At 62.8% G+C, this 16,731-nt stretch overlaps 1 long non-coding RNA gene across 5 annotated transcripts; it reads left to right on the top strand.

Moving 5' to 3' along the window:
- Window positions 1–4,398: 4,398 nt before the first annotated feature.
- LOC110259219 (uncharacterized) lies at window positions 4,399–16,129 on the top strand. 5 transcript variants are annotated; one of them, XR_014836559.1, is made up of 6 exons: window positions 4,399–4,732; window positions 4,773–9,348; window positions 9,526–9,593; window positions 9,829–10,044; window positions 10,348–10,403; window positions 12,283–16,129. It is a non-coding gene; the product is annotated as an uncharacterized LOC110259219 (long non-coding RNA). The 5 variants fall into 5 exon arrangements; XR_014836557.1 differs by having other exon boundaries at window positions 4,465–9,348; window positions 10,348–16,129; XR_014836558.1 differs by lacking the exon at window positions 9,526–9,593 and having other exon boundaries at window positions 4,465–9,348; window positions 10,348–16,129.
- The last annotated feature ends 602 nt before the right edge of the window (window positions 16,130–16,731 follow it).

The following is a 16,731-nucleotide window of genomic DNA, read 5'->3' as shown; positions in this document are numbered from 1 at the left end:
GCGCGGGGCCGGTCACAGGCTGGGGGAAAAGGGCCCAGCTGGTGGATGCTTGCTGCTTCCCTTGCGGGTGGGTGATGTCTGGGCCCGAGGCCGCTGGAGAGGGGGTAGTGTAGAGAGCCGCTGCAGAGCCAAGGAGAGCTGCCAGCTTCAGGGGTCACCCGGCAGGGGGTCCACAAAGCTCTCGCAGGTTGCAAGCTCCTAGCAGGTATGCGTGGGAGCTGGAGGGCTGGGCCCTGGTCCCCGGATCAGAGGGGGCAGAGGCAGCGTCTGGGGGCTGCAGCGTGGGCCTGGGGACAGTGGGAAGACAGGACCTCGCAGGAAGGTGGATGAGGCCGGCGGAGGTCCACGACGGCCCGGGCGCAGGCTGAGGGGCTCCCGCAGGATGCTTGGGGTGCTGAGGGAACAGGGAGATTGAGGGGGGTGGGCGGGGAGAAGGGTCCAAGCCCTCAGAACTCTCTGCTCGGGGCCGTGCTCTGGTTGGTCCCACAGTTCCAGGGTGAGCTGATCTGTCACGGTTAAGGAACACGCCCCCTTTGGGGACATCTGCCCATTGCAGGGACCCCAGGGATGCAGTGGGCCTCGAGCGACACCCACCCTGTGCTGCCGGGCCTGTGGGCCCCTCATGTGCAGGGTCGGTGGCTGTGACTGGGGCCGGTCCGATCCCTGCCTTCTGCATCCAGGGCATTGCCCTTGACTGGCCCCACCGCCGCCAGTTAGTCCTGCGGTTCCCGGAGGCTCAGGGAAGCCTGTGCAGGCGGCCTGGGGGCCTCCCGGGTTTCAGCTTTTCCACTTCCCTTTCAGACCCCCTATTTTGTTTCCCGGCGAGTTTTTAGCTGGCGATGGCTCCTGGCTTCCCTCTGGCTGGATGAGCAGTGCCTGGTGAGAAGGTGGTTGCCCAGAGGCCTCCTGGGCGGGGCTGGCCTCTCCCCTCAGGGCCCCCCAGATCAGGTCCGGGCTGGCAGCTCGAAGGCCAGGCTCAGAGGGACCGCAGGACGCCCCCCGGGATGCGTGTCTGGGAGCCGTCTGGGCCAGGAGCCACGAGGCCTCCACGGGCCTGCGGCCAGCGGCATCGGGCTGCTCCCCCTGTTCCGATGTCCAGGGCCCGGCCAAGTCTGGCAGGTCCTCTCTGGGCACACGCCCTGCACACTCCTGTCTCTGCCCTCTGCCCAGGCAGTGCCCCCTCCCCTCAGCGTCACACGCCTGCCCTAGGGCCCACTCCCATCTCCCGTGTCCTGCCGTGGGCCGGCACGCGGGGCTCTGTCACTTTAAGAGGGCCACACTCAGCGCTGTGGTCAGCTGGGAGCTCCTAAGACGAGGTGCCACGTCCCGCCCTATGGGTGGGACCACAGTGAGCGCTGGCCAGCGGCTGAGCCGTGGCCAGGCAAGCTCTGCCTTCCGGCTGCGAGGGCCACGACTCTACCTCCAGAGCGCTCCGTGGCTCCCCAGCACCCTTGGTTCTGGTCCAGGCCCCCTGGCCTGGTGCTCTGGGCACTCGGCACCTCCCGCTCCCGGTGGCCACCTGTCCCAGATCCTCGCCATCCTGGGCCTTTGCCCCCTGCCGGGAGCCACAGCTTCTCTCCCCGCATGTTCCCGGCACACCTTCCATACCCAGCTCAAATGTCAGCTCCATGCCACCTGCCGCCCTCCGCAGGGACGGGTTTCTCCTCCTGGGTGGCATGGCCTGCCTCGCTGCCCTTTGATCTCCAGGACCTGATGCAGCAGCCACGTCGCGAGGCCCCTCCCACGAGGCCCCTTGTTGACCAGCGCTAGGGAAGGGGACCAGGGAGATGCTGAGAACGGGGCCTTCCGAGGGGGCGGGTGGGACTGACTGTGACCCAACACTCCCCACCCCCCTCTCCCGCTCCAGAGGGTGCCAGCCTGGAAGCTGGCAAAGTCCAATCCACAGGTGGGCTCACGTGGGGAGGCTGGTGGCCCCCACCTGGTGGGGCCCCAAGCTGCCACTGGGCAGGGTGGGGGCAGCTCCCAGCAGGGTCCCATCCAGCTTCTCCCTGGGGAGACTCACAGTTCTGGGAGAAGGGTCCTGACTGCACCGCAGCGCCCGCCCCCTCCCCAGACTCACCCAAGTTCTCTCTCTGCATCGGTGACTGGTCTCCGCATTTGCCCAGGCTGGGCATCTGCCCAGAGGATACGTCCAAGGGCAGGGCAGAGCCGGGCCCGTCCCGGGAGCTCCCCACAGGCGCTGAGGGCTGGGCTGGGTTTCGGGGGGGTGGAGGGGAGGACCTCAGAAGGTGCAGCGGGGTGGAGCGAGGCTGAGCCAAGGTGCACGCGAGGGCCAGAGAAGGCCGAGGCGGGCAGGAGGAGAGAGCGCCAGCCTGGAGGGGGGTGGGTGCCCTGGGCAGGTCTGGGGCTCAAGAAGAAGAGAGTGTGTGTGCAGGGGGCTGTCCAAGCTGCCCGGGAGGCTGCCTGCCCACCTCCAGGGAGCAAAGCAGGGAGGCTGCAGCTGGCCCGGCCGGCCGCTCTCCAGGACCACGCGTGGCCCAGGCCTCAACGCTCCTCCCACAGCCCAGGAGACCCAGGGCACCGGGTCCATTTACCGCGGGCTCTGGGTCCGTTTGCCTGCGCCCTGGGATGGACTGTGGGGGCGGGGCGCTGTCTGGGGAGGAGGGAGGTGTCTGAGGCTGGACACCTTGAAGGCAGAGTGACAGGTCCGTGCGCAGGAGCCCTTCGGCTCTGGATTCTGGCCTGAGCGAGGGGCTGGCTGGAAACTGGGCCGGGGCTGCCGCAGGAGAGTGTGCAGGGAGAGGAGACGGGGTTTGGCCCCGGAGGTGCCGGGGTGGTGCCCTGGAGTGCGGCTGAGTGGGAAGTGGGTGTTGGAGTCTGGAGACGGGGGGTCGTGGGCTTGGGATGGTGACAAGACCCCCAGGTGGAGGCGGCCGCAGAGGAGGCAGAGAAGCCAGGCCCCAGCCCCACGGCAGGAGGCCTGGGAGTCAGGAGGGACCAGCAGAGCCCTGGGCTCAGTGTCACCTGTCCTGGCACCTCGCCGACGGATGTCCTGGCCGTGCAGTGGTTGTCCCCTCACCCTGAGCCCTGAGAACCAGGCAGGATGCTGGTGTCACAGCAGGAGAGGGCCAGGGCCTGGGGAGGAGTCTTACTGGAAGGCCTTCTCCTTCCGTTTGCAGCAGGCGGGAATGACCGGGGGGCCCCGGGATCTGAGGAGCGCAGGCCCAGGCCTGAGTGTGCCCAGCTTACACCCCTGGCAGCTTCGTCCCTCCTGGCCCTAACCCCCATCCTACCCCAGCAGCAGGGGCTCCCCCGGTGGGGCCTGGTGAGCGTCTGACTGGGGTTTGGAGTCAGGTCTGCTCCAGGCTCAGCCCCCATCCCCAAGGGTGCCCTGCAGCACTGCTGCCCACCCCCTAGCGCCCCCAGACCTTCGCCCCTCCAGCCTGGATGTACCCACGGACCCTGAAAAGTGGGGCTGAGCAGGTGCCCTGGCTGGAGTCCCCCTGACTTGGGGCTGGCCAGGCTGCCCTGGAGGGGCTGTGGGGGCACAGCCTGCCCCAGGGGCCCGCTGGGCACTGGCTCTGGAGCTGACGACAGGCAGGCCCTCTCTTCCTGGCGGGGCCACACCCTGCCCTGGGGTTTGGGGCCAAGGCGGGCACGCCCCATGTCAGGCTGGGGCGAACCAGGTAATTACAGCCTGGCAGCCCGCTCCCCAGACCCCCAGCCCCGGAGGGCCCCCACCCAGGCTGTGCCACCAAGACCTGGCATCCAGGGCCCAAAGCAGGTCAAGGGCAGCTGCTACAGATTCTTTTAAGTTGAGACAGAATCGACACATGACAAGTTCCTGGTTTTAGGTACTTCGCTGCCGGGGCCGCCAGTCAGTTTAGTGACCCAGCACACCCCACACAGGTACAATTGCTCTTCTCAAAAGAGGCCCCTGAGAGAGCGCCTGTCTTGGCTCAGGGGTAATGAGCCCAATGGGTATCCATGAGGTTGCGGGTTCCACCCCCGGCCTCGCCGCGTTGGTTAAGGATCCGGCGTTGCCGTGAGCTGTGGTGCGGGTCACAGATGGGGCTCAGATCCCGCGTGGCTGTGGCTCTGGCCTAGGCCGGTGGCTGCAGCTCCGATTCGACCCCTAGCCTGGGAGCCTCCATATGCTGCGGGAGCAGCCCTAAAAAAAAAAAAAAAAGGAAGAAAAGAGAAGAAAGAAAAGAAAAGACAAAAGTCAAAAGGAGCTCCCCTGAGCGATGTCTGTCTACGAGCAGGTCCCTGGGAGCCTGAGGCAGGGTGAGCCTGGACCCCTGAGGGCCACTCCAGACTCAGTGCTCTCACTGGCCAAGGTCTTTGGGGACCGGCTGGGGGCGCGCGCAGGCTAAGGAGGAGGTCAGAGGAGGGGCTTCAGGCTGCAGGGCCAGCGGCAGCTCTGGGCCCGGGGCGGGGGGGAGATGGCCTGAGGGCCTTGCGGGGGCTGGAGGGTGGGGGGCTTCCTGGAGTGGGAAGACGGGAAGCCAGGTCAGAGGAGAGGAGCGAGGGCTGAGGCTCCTGGAAGGCGCTGGCTACCCCCAGCTGGCCCGCCCCGCTGCCACATCCAACAGCCACCCGCCTGTGGTCCTGGCAGGGTCCTGGCAGGGTCCTGGCAGGGTCCTGGCAGAGAAGCCCCAAGGGCCCCAGCCTGGCCCTCTGGGCCTAGAGAGCCAGGCCCCTGGTGTGCACATGTACGCACGCACACAGGCACCCACGCGCGCACACAGGCACCCACGCGCGCACACAGGCACCCACGCGCGCACACAGGCACCCACGCGCGCACACAGGCTGGCTGAGTGTCTCTGTGTCAGCGCGGGGGGGACAGCGGGGTCCAAACGTCAGAGGCCACGTGACCAGATGGATGCGCCCACGGAGGCGGTGAGAGGAGCAGGCCCAGGGAGGGGAGCTGGCAGCTTCACCAGGCCGCGTGGGCTGCCGAGGTCGAAGGCAGTTTGGAAATGACATGCGGGGGCGAGTTAATCCAGGGCAGACCTGGCGGCTCCTGGGCGAGCCGAGGGAGCAAGGGGTCCAGGAGGACCTGCCCGGAGGACCCTCATGGCCACCTGCCCACGGCTTTTTTGAGGATGGAGCCTTCCCCTTCCTTACAGGCGGGTGCGGGCTGTGTGCCCACACAGTGCCCAGCGCCTCCAGGGAGCAGAGACTGGAAGGGCCCAGCATCTGTGGGACAGGGTCCCTGGCCTGGTTGGGACGTCAGCAAGCTGGGCGGCTGGCTGGCAGAGAGGCAGTGCTGAGTGCGGCCGCTTCCCGCTTGGAGCTTAGCAGCCCCAAGCTCCCCTCCCTTAACTGAGTTGTTTGGTGGCTTGGTGGCCTCAGGGCCCTCACGTGGACCCTATGAGCCAGGTGGGGCTTCATTTCCAGGTGGCCCCGAGCAGCCCCTGGGGAAGCCCGGAGTCCAGGACCCAGTGCGCTTCGGTCCCAGCGAGCCTGGGACACCTGAGGCCCTGCGCACAGGCTCCCTTGCCCAGGTGCAGCACCTGTGGGCCCCTGTTTGGACTGAGCCCCAAGTCTGGGCACCTGACCATCAGCTGGGCAGAGGGCATCAGCGAGGCAGCGGCTCCACAGGTGTGGAGGATCCAGCAAACAAATGGGGGTGGGGCTGCGGGGTGGCCGGTGTGTGCGCCCAGGCGGGTGGCAGCGGCTTCCACTCTTGCTTTCACCCCGTCATGCCCTTCCTGTGATGGCCGCACAGTCCTGGCTCCCCTGCCAGCCCGGGCGCCCAGAGCCTGCCATCATCACGGACCCCAGTTTGTCCATTCCATCTGCAGATGGCAACTGCCCTTCTGTGTTGCCCCCTTGGGTTCCTGGCCTGTGGTGTGAGTGGCCGACGCCAGGGGCATGCCTGGGCTGACGGTCCTGGGGATGTGGGTGGCAGGAAGCAGATGCTGGGAGGTGGCTGTCCTGCACGGGCAGGAGGCAGGGGAGTCCCAGAGCCGGGCCCCAGTGCCCTCAGCCCTCCCCGGCCCTGAGGCTGGGCGGCCCAGGCTGGCACCCACTGGTGCTCGCCGGGTGGGCAAAACAGTTCCAGGAGCTGCAGCCCAGACCCATCTCTTTCCAGATGGTCTGTTAAGGAAGGTTCTGGGGATGCTGCCCCTAAGAGGCGGCTCCAGGGGGCTGTCCCTGTCCCTGTCCCCGAGTAACAGAACTGCAGGTTGGCGCCTCTTCCCAAAGGCTCTGGGGGAGGGGCCGGCTTTGGGAGCAACTGGCACGCGCGGGCAGCCCGGTCTCCACCTCCGTGGTCCCGTGGTCGCCCCGGTGTCGATTCTCTCTGCCTCCCTCTTACGAGGACACTGTGGCAGCATTGAGGGCCTGCAGAGAGCCCTTTCCGCCCTGTCCCTGTCTTGGGACTGGGCATCCCCTGCTTCCCGCCCCCGCTTCTCTAGGCAGTTCCTCCCCAGGTGGGGGTGACCTCAGACTTCCTTCCTGCCCAGCTCTCCCGACTGCGGGGCTTGGTCCCTACTTGCCGTCTCAGCCCTCTTAGGGGTGTGGAAGCCTCTCGGACCTGAGCCTCCGTGAATGCCTTTCCTCTAACAGCCTCCCTCCGGAAGCCCACCTTGATTTCAGTCGCTCAGACCCAAATCCCGCGGTCATTGTATTGTAGATGAAGCATCTGGATTTCATACTAATTTTGTCTTTGCCTTATCACAGCTCATTTTCATTGCGAGCTGGAGGGAGACCTTATAAAACTCCAAGTGGAGGCTTGGCGCCACCGTGCTCTCTGTAGCCAATCGGTGCAAATTCGGCGTTGGCGAACTTGACCTGTAAAAGTCAGAGGGCAGGTGTTTGAAGCATTGTGGGTCCTGCGGTCTCGGGGTCTGGGTGGCGAGGCTTCAGTTCCTCCACTAAAAGCAGCCAGAGGCAACCAGGGGGCGCGTGCCGGAGAAAGGGCGGATACAGAAGCACGATGGTCACGTCGGGTCCCCGGCGGCGTCCGCCCACCCTGGTCTGGTGCGGGCGATCAAAGCATTCAAACCAGATATTTGCAACAAAAGCGGATCTCAGGAAGGCGCTGGTCTGGGCATTTATGGTGGCAGAGTTACCACTCTTAAACACACGCAATGGTTTCAAGAGACTAAAGGATTTCCCCACAGTTACACAGAGTGAAGGGATTTCTCTTTGCTTAAACAGCGACGGGCAATTCCAACAGCCCCAAAGTGAATATCCTGAATCCCACGCAGTATCCTCACCAAAATCTAAACACAGGGGCTCCCTGCTGGCCTCGTGCTTAAGGATCCGGTGCTGTCACTGCTCTGCTTGGGTCACAGCTGTGGCACGGGTTTGATCCCTGGCCCAGCAGCGTCCCCACGTGCAGGCAAGGCCAAAAACCCTAGGAACATCTAAAAATAGCTTAAGGAGTTTCCATGTGGCTCAGCTGGTTAAGACCCCAACATAGGGTCTGTGGGGATGCGAGTTCAATCCCTGGACTCGCGCAGTGGGTTTTGGATCCGGGGTTGCCGCAGGCTGCTGTGTAGGTCGCAGACGCAGCTTGGATCTGGCGTGGCTGTGGCTGTGGCTGTGGCTGTGGCATAGGTCAGCCACTGCGACTCCGATTTGACCCCCAGCCCGGCAACTCCCACATGGCACAGGTGCAGCAGGGAAAATAAATAAATGAAATAAAAATAGGTGAAGACAGTGGATTTCATCTCTTGGGGTTGCGGTAAGCTCTACACAATAGGGAGTTTACCATTTTACCTGTTTCAAGTGGCACTGAGTCAGCTCACAGTCCTGAGGGCCCACAGATGCCGTCTGCCTGGGAGATTGTTCCTCTCACCACACTGCCCCTCTGTCCCCACTAAATACTCACTGCCCTCCCCGTCCCCCAGCCCCTGCCCCACCCTCTGCTTCCTGTCTCTGAACTTGCTGGCCACCAGCGACCGTCTGGTGACCTCACTCTTCGGCCCCATTTGTCGCACACCCCACCTGGCCTCTCCCCGGCATGGGCAGAGGGACCCCTGGCCCTCCACTGTCCTAAGGCTGCCCCTGTCAGCCCTCCTCTCCACTGGTCAGCACCCTCTGAGCCCCAGCCACATGCACGTCCCAGGCCACAGACCACCCCGAGGGACCATACGGCCACACGCTCTGCTATGGACCTTGGCCACCTCCAGGGGGGGGTCTCTCTGTGACAGGGACATCTGGAGGGCCCCACAGCGCAGCCAGGTCCTTGTGCCCACCACGGAGGAGCTCCACCACACCGCTGGCCTGTGTCAAGGCCTCAGGGGCACAGTGCTTCCAGACGGCCAGTGGTGGCTGGGTGTGCGGGGCCCCAGTCTGCAGCGAAGCCATGCTCCCTGGGACAGGCAAGGCCTCCAGCGCCTTCCGCCCTCCCCAGGCTGGCCCGAAGCTGGGGAAACCCTCCCGCAGCCCCCAGAGTCTTCTGGGGAGGGGCATGACACAGCCCTGGATGCCCCCAACCAGGTCCTATGACGCCAGGGACAGCCCCCAATTCCCACCTCGGAGACAGGGCTCCGGGTCAGAGGGTGGCCCTTAGTGATGGGTCACGAGGACAAAAACCTGAGCCAGACGTTCTGGTGCGGGCAGGGGCCCCCAGACCCCGCCAGCCACCCTGCGTCCCTCCGTGGGGCTGGCCGGAAGCCACAGCGCACGCAGCGCCTCCCAGAGAAAACAGGAAAATGCGAGCGGACAACGCAGCATCGGGCCGAGCATCTCAGAACCAGGTCAGATCAACGTTTGCTCTGAACCCAAACCTGAGACCCCAGCCGGCTTTGTCCCCCGGCGCCACGCATGGGGAGGGCGGGGGGTCTCCAGACTGTCCCCTTCCTTCCCCACCATGCACACGGGCAGGCATGAAGACCCCAGCCTGGACCCTCTGCATGCTTGGGGGGACAGAGTCCTGGGCCCAGAAACCCCTGGATGTGAGACGGGAGCAGCCCGGACATCTGGGGCCTGGGGCGGGCCCCCAGACCCCGGCAGCTGATGCATAAGGAGGAGGAGGTGGCTCTTTTCAGGATGGTTCCATCCCGTTTCAGGTGTCTCCTGCTGGGTTTGGGGAGTCTGGGCCAGGGGCGGGGGCTGTCCTGCTTTCTTCCTGCTCCAGCCCCACTGGCCCAGCCACGCAGGGTCTGACCTCAGAGAGCCTCACCAGACCCAAAGCAAAGGATGCTCTGGATTTTTTGAGGTGGGGGGGGTCAGGGAGCCCTGGGGGAGCCTGCCTGACTTCAGCCCACTCAGCCATCAAAGGCCCAAGCAGCTCCCTCGGGGCTCCCCCGGCACCCCACTCCAAGAGCCCCTGTTCCCTGTCACCACCGAGTCCCACTGGGCTTCCAGACCATGCAGCGGAGGCCCGCGTCGGCTGAGAAGACAGCCTCAGGAGGCAAAGTCCAACAGGTGCGTGTTCGAGGCTGAGCTGTGAGCATCCGTGTGGGGCAGGGGCTGGAGGGACAGGTCCGTGTGCTGGACGCTCTGGGGTCCCCGCTGGATCCCATCCCTTCCCCGGGGGGACCCCACCGAGGAATAAGTTCTCCTGGTGGGAGAGTGGCCCAGGCTGTCCCTGACATCTTCCAGCAGGAGCTGCTGAGCCCAGGCCGGTCTATCACATGTCCAGACCCGCCTCCGCCAGGACCACGAGGCAGGTGAGGCTCCCTGAGCCTCCAGGTGGCCCTCTTTGTCCCCGAGGCCTGTGGGCCAGGAGGGCTCAGCACGAACCTGGGGTGCTGGGAGAACGGATGAGGAAGGTGCCAGAGCCTCCAGACTGGGGCCCACAGGCCAGGCCCGGCACCCCTGGAGGGGTGGGGCGTCCAGGGGGGTTGGGGACTGGGTTGTGGGAGACAACCACTCTTTCCCCACTCTTTCCGTTCTGGTCACCAGTGGAGACGCGGGGACAGCGGTTGGCTGAGCCTAGGCTGCGTGGTGGACGGACTCACCCCTCACTCATTCGCTCACGCTCTCATTCAGTCATTTGCTCACTTGCTCACGTGAACTTGGCCTCGGCTGGTACCTCTTAGAGATCCTGGTGTTCCAAGAGCAGACCCGCGGACCCGCCCACACTCACGGTGCCCGGACTGTGCCCAGCGTGGCTTTAGGGTGGAGCTCCCGGCAGCCCGGCCCCCAGCCACACCCGAGAAACAGAGGGAGGGGTCCTTACCAGCTCCAGGCTCTTGTCGGGACCTCCTCGACCTGCCCTATGGCCCCCAGCCTCTGTCTCCCCATCCCCCATCTGACCCCCCCAAATGGCTCAGCCCCACCCAGCAGAGGAAGCACTGGGGGATGGGGGGAGCGGGGCAGCAAAGCCTGGGCCCCAGCCCCCTGGCTTGGCCCTGCCTGCAGGTAGGGGAGGGACGCGGTGACCTCCGGGGGCCCGGCCACCGACTCTGCCCCCACCCCCAGGGCAGACGTGCACAGGAGGGGAGAGGCTCCGAGGAATGAGGCCATCAAAGGGACAGGTGAGGCCACGAGCCGTGGGACCTGGAAGTGTTTAGGGCCTGGGGGACGAGGCTGCGGCCTGCGGGCTCCGTGGTCAGGAGGCCCTCTGCCCACTGAGCAGCTCCCACCACTGGCACACGAGCCTCTCTGGGGTCCGGCTGGTCTCCGGCAGGGGTGGGCTCTGAACGTCCAGCTCCGCAGACAAATCAGATTCCCCCGAGCCCTGAGAAAGCCCCCTCCCCCAGCCCGTCTCCCCACCTGTCGGTGGACACAGTGACCCCTGCTGACCCCCTGCCCGGGCTCCCGCAGGAGATGTGAGAGAGTAAGAGGCGGTACAGGACGGCCGGGGCGGCCCGGGCGAGGTGCAGGTGTGTGGGTGTGAGGCTGGGCACAGGCTGGCACAGCCTCCCTGGCCCAGTCCCTTGGGCACCTCTGGGCACCTCGGTGTGCCTGCCTCCTGAAGGGATCCACCCTCTAGCCACCTCCTCTCGGGCCAGCCCCCACCCCACCCCCGAGCTACAGATGCCTGCGCATTCGCCCCAAGTGTCCTGGACCCTGGAGCCAGGCAGCCCACCCGCTCAGCCTGGCCAGACCCAGCGTTGCCCTTCACGCCCTCCTCCCTCCCGCCGGGTCCTCGCGCTCGTCTCCTCAGGTTGGAAGCCCCTTCCCACCTGCCATCTTGCCTGCGCCCAGGATACACGGTTCAACTCAAGGCCTCACTCCTCGCCCTCTCCAAGGCTCTGTCCAGGCCCCTCTCTGACCTGGCACCACCTGCCGCCTCCTGGCAGCCCCAGCAAACCCCCTGCCACAGTCCACGACAGTCCTCTTCTGGCTCTGCCCCCAGGATGCTTCTAGAACTGGGGGGGGGGGGGTCCTTCCAGCCCACGCAGCATCCACTGGGCCCTGGGCTCCCTCCCCAGGTGCCCCTCAGAGCTTGCAGCTGGTGCAGACGGCTCTGCTCCGAACCCATGCTCCCTGCGCCCTTGGACCTGGTGAGATGTTGCAGGTCATTTGGCTGCACCCAAAAGAGTGGCCCCTCAGGGTCCCCCCTGCGCCCCTCCATCTTTCCAACAGTGGGGGTGACACAGGGCTTCGTCCCAGGCCGTCTTCCCTCCTTGTAGACTCTTCCCTGAAACTCCACACCCAAGACCCCTGCATCAAACAGTGGGGGCCTGGTGGGGGTCACAGGCCTACTCTGAGCCCAGGGCCTTCTGTTCCAGTGCCAGCTGATGGCTTTTCTCGGGGGCTCAAGGCACCACCTAGGAGGTGAATTCTGCCTGCAGCCCCGCTCGGCTGCCCATCTCCACCAGTTCACACCATCAGCTCTGGCACAGCGCGGAGCTGGGCGTCACCCTCCAGGCCAGGCGCACCCCGCTGGCTGCGCTCAGCCCGCGGCCAGCACCTCCTTCAGCCCCAACCTCTTCTTCTCCAGGGACGCCAGCCTCTCCAGCCGGGGTCCACTCAGCCGCCCCTGCTCCAGGCCTCCTCCACCTCGGTGGGGCCCCCACGTTCCTGCCCACACGGGGCCCTGCCAGCTCACCCAGGCTGAGGACACTCACATCCAGGGCAACACAAAGCCACAGAGCATTTCAGGCTGTGGTTGAAATGCCATCTCATCCTCCCCGAGGCAGGGCCAGGGGGCGGGGGGCGGGCAGGCTGGTGGCCGGGTCTTCGCCAGTCCTTCTGTGTGGAGTTGAGCCAGAAATTGCTGCCCCCTGTCCACCTGTGCCCACACCGTGCCCACACTGTGCCCCTGCCCAGCTGCCCCGTCCCCGTCCTCTTCTTTCTGGAACTCTCTTCCAAGCGCCCTGTCTCGGGTCTCCACGGACCTGGGGGCCAAGCTGGTGCCGGCGTCTTCCTGCTCCATTTCTCACCGCCGCCCTCTCCCTGGCTCCCCAGGCCCCAAACACGTCCTGCCTTCCGCATGTGGACGTCGACTCTCCTGTCCTCGCTGCTGGACGTGGCCGCCCTCGAAGCCCCGGGTCTCCACCAGGCCGGTCCTCCCGACCCGTCTCCAGTCCTGCCTGTGACCCGCTCACGGCCGAAGGACGCCCCTCAGAGCAGCCCACCCTCAGAAGGCAACGCTGCCCCTTCCACAGGAGACGGACGGGGTGGGGTGACCTGCTGGCAGGAGGCTGGGTCCCTGTGTCACCGCGTGCAGGTGCAGCCAGCTGTGCAGGAGAGACGTGGGTCACGTGATCGGTCAGGGGCTCCGCTGGCTCCCACCTCCCACCACGGCTCAGAGGCCGCCAGCACTGTCGCCAGCACATATCATTCATGTGCTTTCTTTCGAAGGCTACTTTTTCTTGTGTTTTATTAAGAGACAGAGATTTTTTTTTCAGATGATGAAAACAATGCGCCTCTGATGGGTGAAACTTGGACCGCGGAGGAGGGAAACAGAAAGAAATGTCGCTCGGAGACACAGGACCGGGCGAGGCCTTGGGACCAGGCTGTCTCTCCTTCCGGTCCTCTCTCTGCCGCCCGAGGGGTGGTTCTGGTGTTTGAAACGTCGGGGTGGGGGGCGGTGGCGATGGCATGAGGATCATGGCACTCGCGGTTGTGACTGAGCTACCGGACGGCGCGAGCAGGGCCACGAGGGCGACAAGCGCGGGGCTGAGAACCTGTGCGAGGGCAGGTCCCTGCGGCTGCAGACAAGCCTCTATCGCAGGCCCACAGACAGGAGCCCCCGTGTGACCCTCAGGCTGCGAGACCAAAGTCACGGCTCTGCTGGGAAAACCTCGAACCTGATGACTGGGTGGGTGACCCCAGGACCTTGAATTCCGGCCTCTGCAGAACGCTCTGAGCCTACGGGAGTGGCCACCCTCTCGGTTAGGGCCTGTGTCCTTCCCTGGCTTCCAGCCTAGAGCAAAAGCATTAAATCACAGTGTGGCCCAGCCCGGACCGTGCAGGACCTTAGACAAAAGAGGAGGGAGAGAGAGACGAGGCAGAGAGGCAGAGAGACAGAGGTGGAGAGACAGATAGACAGAGACAGAGGCAGAGAGACAGACAGACAGACAGAGACAGAGGCGGAGAGACAGACAGACGAGACAGGCGGAGAGACAGACAGAGACAGAGGTGGAGAGACAGGCAGACAGAGACAGAGGCAGAGAGAGAGACAGACAGAGACAGAGGCAGAGAGAGAGACAGACAGGGGTGGAGAGACAGACAGACAGAGACAGAGGCGGAGAGACAGGCAGACAGGGGTGGAGAGACAGGCAGACAGAGACAGAGGAAGAGAGACAGACAGAGACAGAGGCAGAGAGAGAAACGTGCCCCAAACATCAGAAACCAGAGAGGCGGCAACAGCCTCTCCAGACACCAAGAGACGAGAAGAAGCGAGTGTCGCTAACAACTTAGGCCTACGGGTGTCATAAGCTTGAAACGGATAAATACAGGTGACCCACAGGCAGAAGCTGAAGTACAAACCGTTCACAACGGCACCCAAAAAATACCGAAGGCTCAAGGGTAAATCTGACCCCAGATGAAAGGCCTTCTCACGGAAAATGGCAAAGTGGCGCTGAGAGGCATGAGAGGTTCGAATAGATGGAGGGCTCCGCCGTTTTCCCGGGTCCGAGGATTCAGTGACGTCACGACGCCAATTCCTCTGAAACGCCTCTCTAGGTTCAGTGCAGCCCAGACCCACTGGCAGCCGCCCTCGCTGCAGAGACAGCCCAGCTGGGTCTTGAGGTTCCTACAGCGAAGCAAAGGGTCTAGAAAAAGCAGACGTCTCTGGAAAGGGAGAAGCAGCCGATGGATTGGCATACGGCGACAGGAGATTCCTCGGACAGTGGCACCAGGAGAGGGGTGGACAGAGACTGGTGCAAACGAGCGGGCCCAGGAATAAGTCCACACCCACACGTACCATCTCGTTGTTTATTTATTTTTTCCTTTTCAGGGCCACTCCTGGGGCATGTGGAGGCTCCCCAGCCAGGAGTCGAATCGGAGCTGCAGCTACAAGCCTACCCCACAGCCACAGCGACACAGGATCTGAGCCATGTCTGCAGCCTACACCACAGCTCCCGGCAATATTGGATCCTTAACCCACTGAGCAAGGCCAGGGACTGAACCCACGTGCTCATGGATACTAGTTGGGTTTGTTACCACTGAGCCACAGTGGGAACTCCTTTAATTTTAATTTTTGAAGGTTCAGAACTCTTTAATTTTTTAGTGAGGTATAGATTATATTACGCACCATTTCTTTCTGACTTCGGTGCACGGCTTTTCAACAAATGGGTGCTGGACCTGCTGGGTGCCTTCTTCAAATGAACCACAAGCCCTCCCTCGCGCCGTATGCAAAATTTAACTCGAGGGGCTCATAGACATAAACGTAAACTCTAAAGCTATAAAATTTCCAGAAGAAAACGTAAGGAAAACCTTTGGGGTCTTGGGCAAAGATTTCTTACCCATGACAGCAAAATTACAATCTACAGAAGAACTGGTGGCCTTTATCGGCATTTAAAACACCTGCCCTTTGAATGATGCTGTCGCAAAACCGAACATGCAGCAAAACGGATGCAACTAGCAGGTCTCACACTCAGTGACCCACGTCAGAAAGGGAAAGACACGCCACGTGACATCCCTTAGATGCAGAATGTAAAACACGGCCCCCGTGAACCGACCTCAAGAGAGAGACAGACCTACAGACGCAGCAGATTTGGGGTTGCCGAGGGGGATGCGGGAGGGAGTGGGATGGAGGGGGAGTTTGGGGTTAGTAGGTGCAAACTATTTCACTGAGAATATGGATACGCAATGAGGTGCCTGCTGCACAGCACCGGGAGCTGTGTCCAGTCTCTCGGGAGAGCCGTGATGGAAGGTAACATAAGAAAGAATGTGTGCATATACGTACACACGACCGGGTCACTTTGCTGTACGGCAGAAATTGGCACAACGCTGCAAATCACCTATACTTCATTAAAAAGAGAAGCAAAGAGCCCCCCACATGCCGAGGAGTGACATCGACCCCGGTCTCACACCAGGCACCGAAGACCCTCCAAATGGATTACAGGCTCGAAGGCACGGCCTGAAACCACACGACATCTGGAAGAACACAGGGGCGGCAGCTCCTCGGCACAGACCCTGGCAATGGATTTTTGCATCTGACATCAAAACCAACGGTGAGGAAAGAAAAGAAGATAAACAAATGGGACCACATCAGACCGAAGCCTTCTGCACCAAGGAAGAGCCAAGGAGACCGCCCACACGTGCCAAGGCGGCCGGCGGAACATGGGAGAACGGACTTGCCAATCGCATAGCTGATAAAGGGTTGATGCCCCCCATACGTGCGGAACTCACACAACTCAACAGCAAACCCCCCAAACAATCAGACTGAGAAATGGGCAAGAAGCCTGAACAGCCCTTTTTCCGGAGAAGCCACGCAGGTGGCCCAACAGGAACGTGAAACGACGCTCACGGTTGCTCCTCGCCTGGGCCGCACGGAGACTCCCCTCACACCTGACGGAGAGGCCGACATCCACAGGGCAAAAATAGCAAGTGCGGGGAAAACGTGGAAAAAGGATGGGGAAATCCGTGCACTTCGGTGGGAATGTCAGTCGGTGCAGCCACTGTGGAAAGCGCTCTGAGCGTCTTCAAAAAATGCAGCACAGAACTGCAGGACGACCCAGCCGTTCCACTCCGGGTACTTCTCCCAAGAAAATGAGAACACTGGCTCAGAAAGCGATCGGCCCCCGTATTCCCGGCAGAGCGTCACACGGACGCAGCCTGTGTCCTCCACAGATGAACAGAAAAAGAAGATAATCCTGGACTGATTTTCAGCCACAAAAAAAAAAAAAAAGAAGCAAATCCTGCCACTCCCAGCACCATGGATGGACCCTGAAGGGCTTAGGCTAAGTGAAATAATTCAGATGAGAAAGATAAATACGGCACGTTATCACGTGTATGTGAAATCCTAAAAACAAAAGCAAAGGAGTTCCCGTTGTGGCGCAGTGATTACCGAACCGACTAGGAAGCATGAGGTTGCAGGTTTGATCCCTGGCCTCGGTCAGTGGGTTAAGGATCTGGTGTTGCCCTGAGCTGTGGTGCAGGTCGCAGACGCAGCTTGGATCCTGTGTTGCTGTGGCTCTGGCATAGGCTGGCAGCTGCAGCTCTGACTGGACCCCTTGCCTGGGAACCTCCATATGCCGTGGAAGCGGCCCTAGAAAAGGCGAAAAAAAAAAAAAAAAAAAAACAACCAAACAAACAACAAAAGCCAAAACACACAGAACTCACAGACACAAGAAGAGACTGGTGGTTGCCAGAGGTGGGGTCGAGGGTGGGAAAAATGAGGAGAGGGGGCAAAACACACAAACGTGCAGCCATAAAATGGTAAAGTCCCGGGGACCTCCGGTAGCG

The sequence above is a fragment of the Sus scrofa genome, chromosome 2 (assembly GCF_054392235.1).
Source record: "Sus scrofa isolate SSC_HxYL_T2T_F1_AM1 chromosome 2, Sscrofa_HxYL_maternal_Yorkshire_Landrace_v2.0, whole genome shotgun sequence".
Lineage (NCBI taxonomy): Eukaryota > Metazoa > Chordata > Mammalia > Artiodactyla > Suidae > Sus > Sus scrofa.
This window is presented reverse-complemented; position numbering and strand designations above follow the sequence as displayed.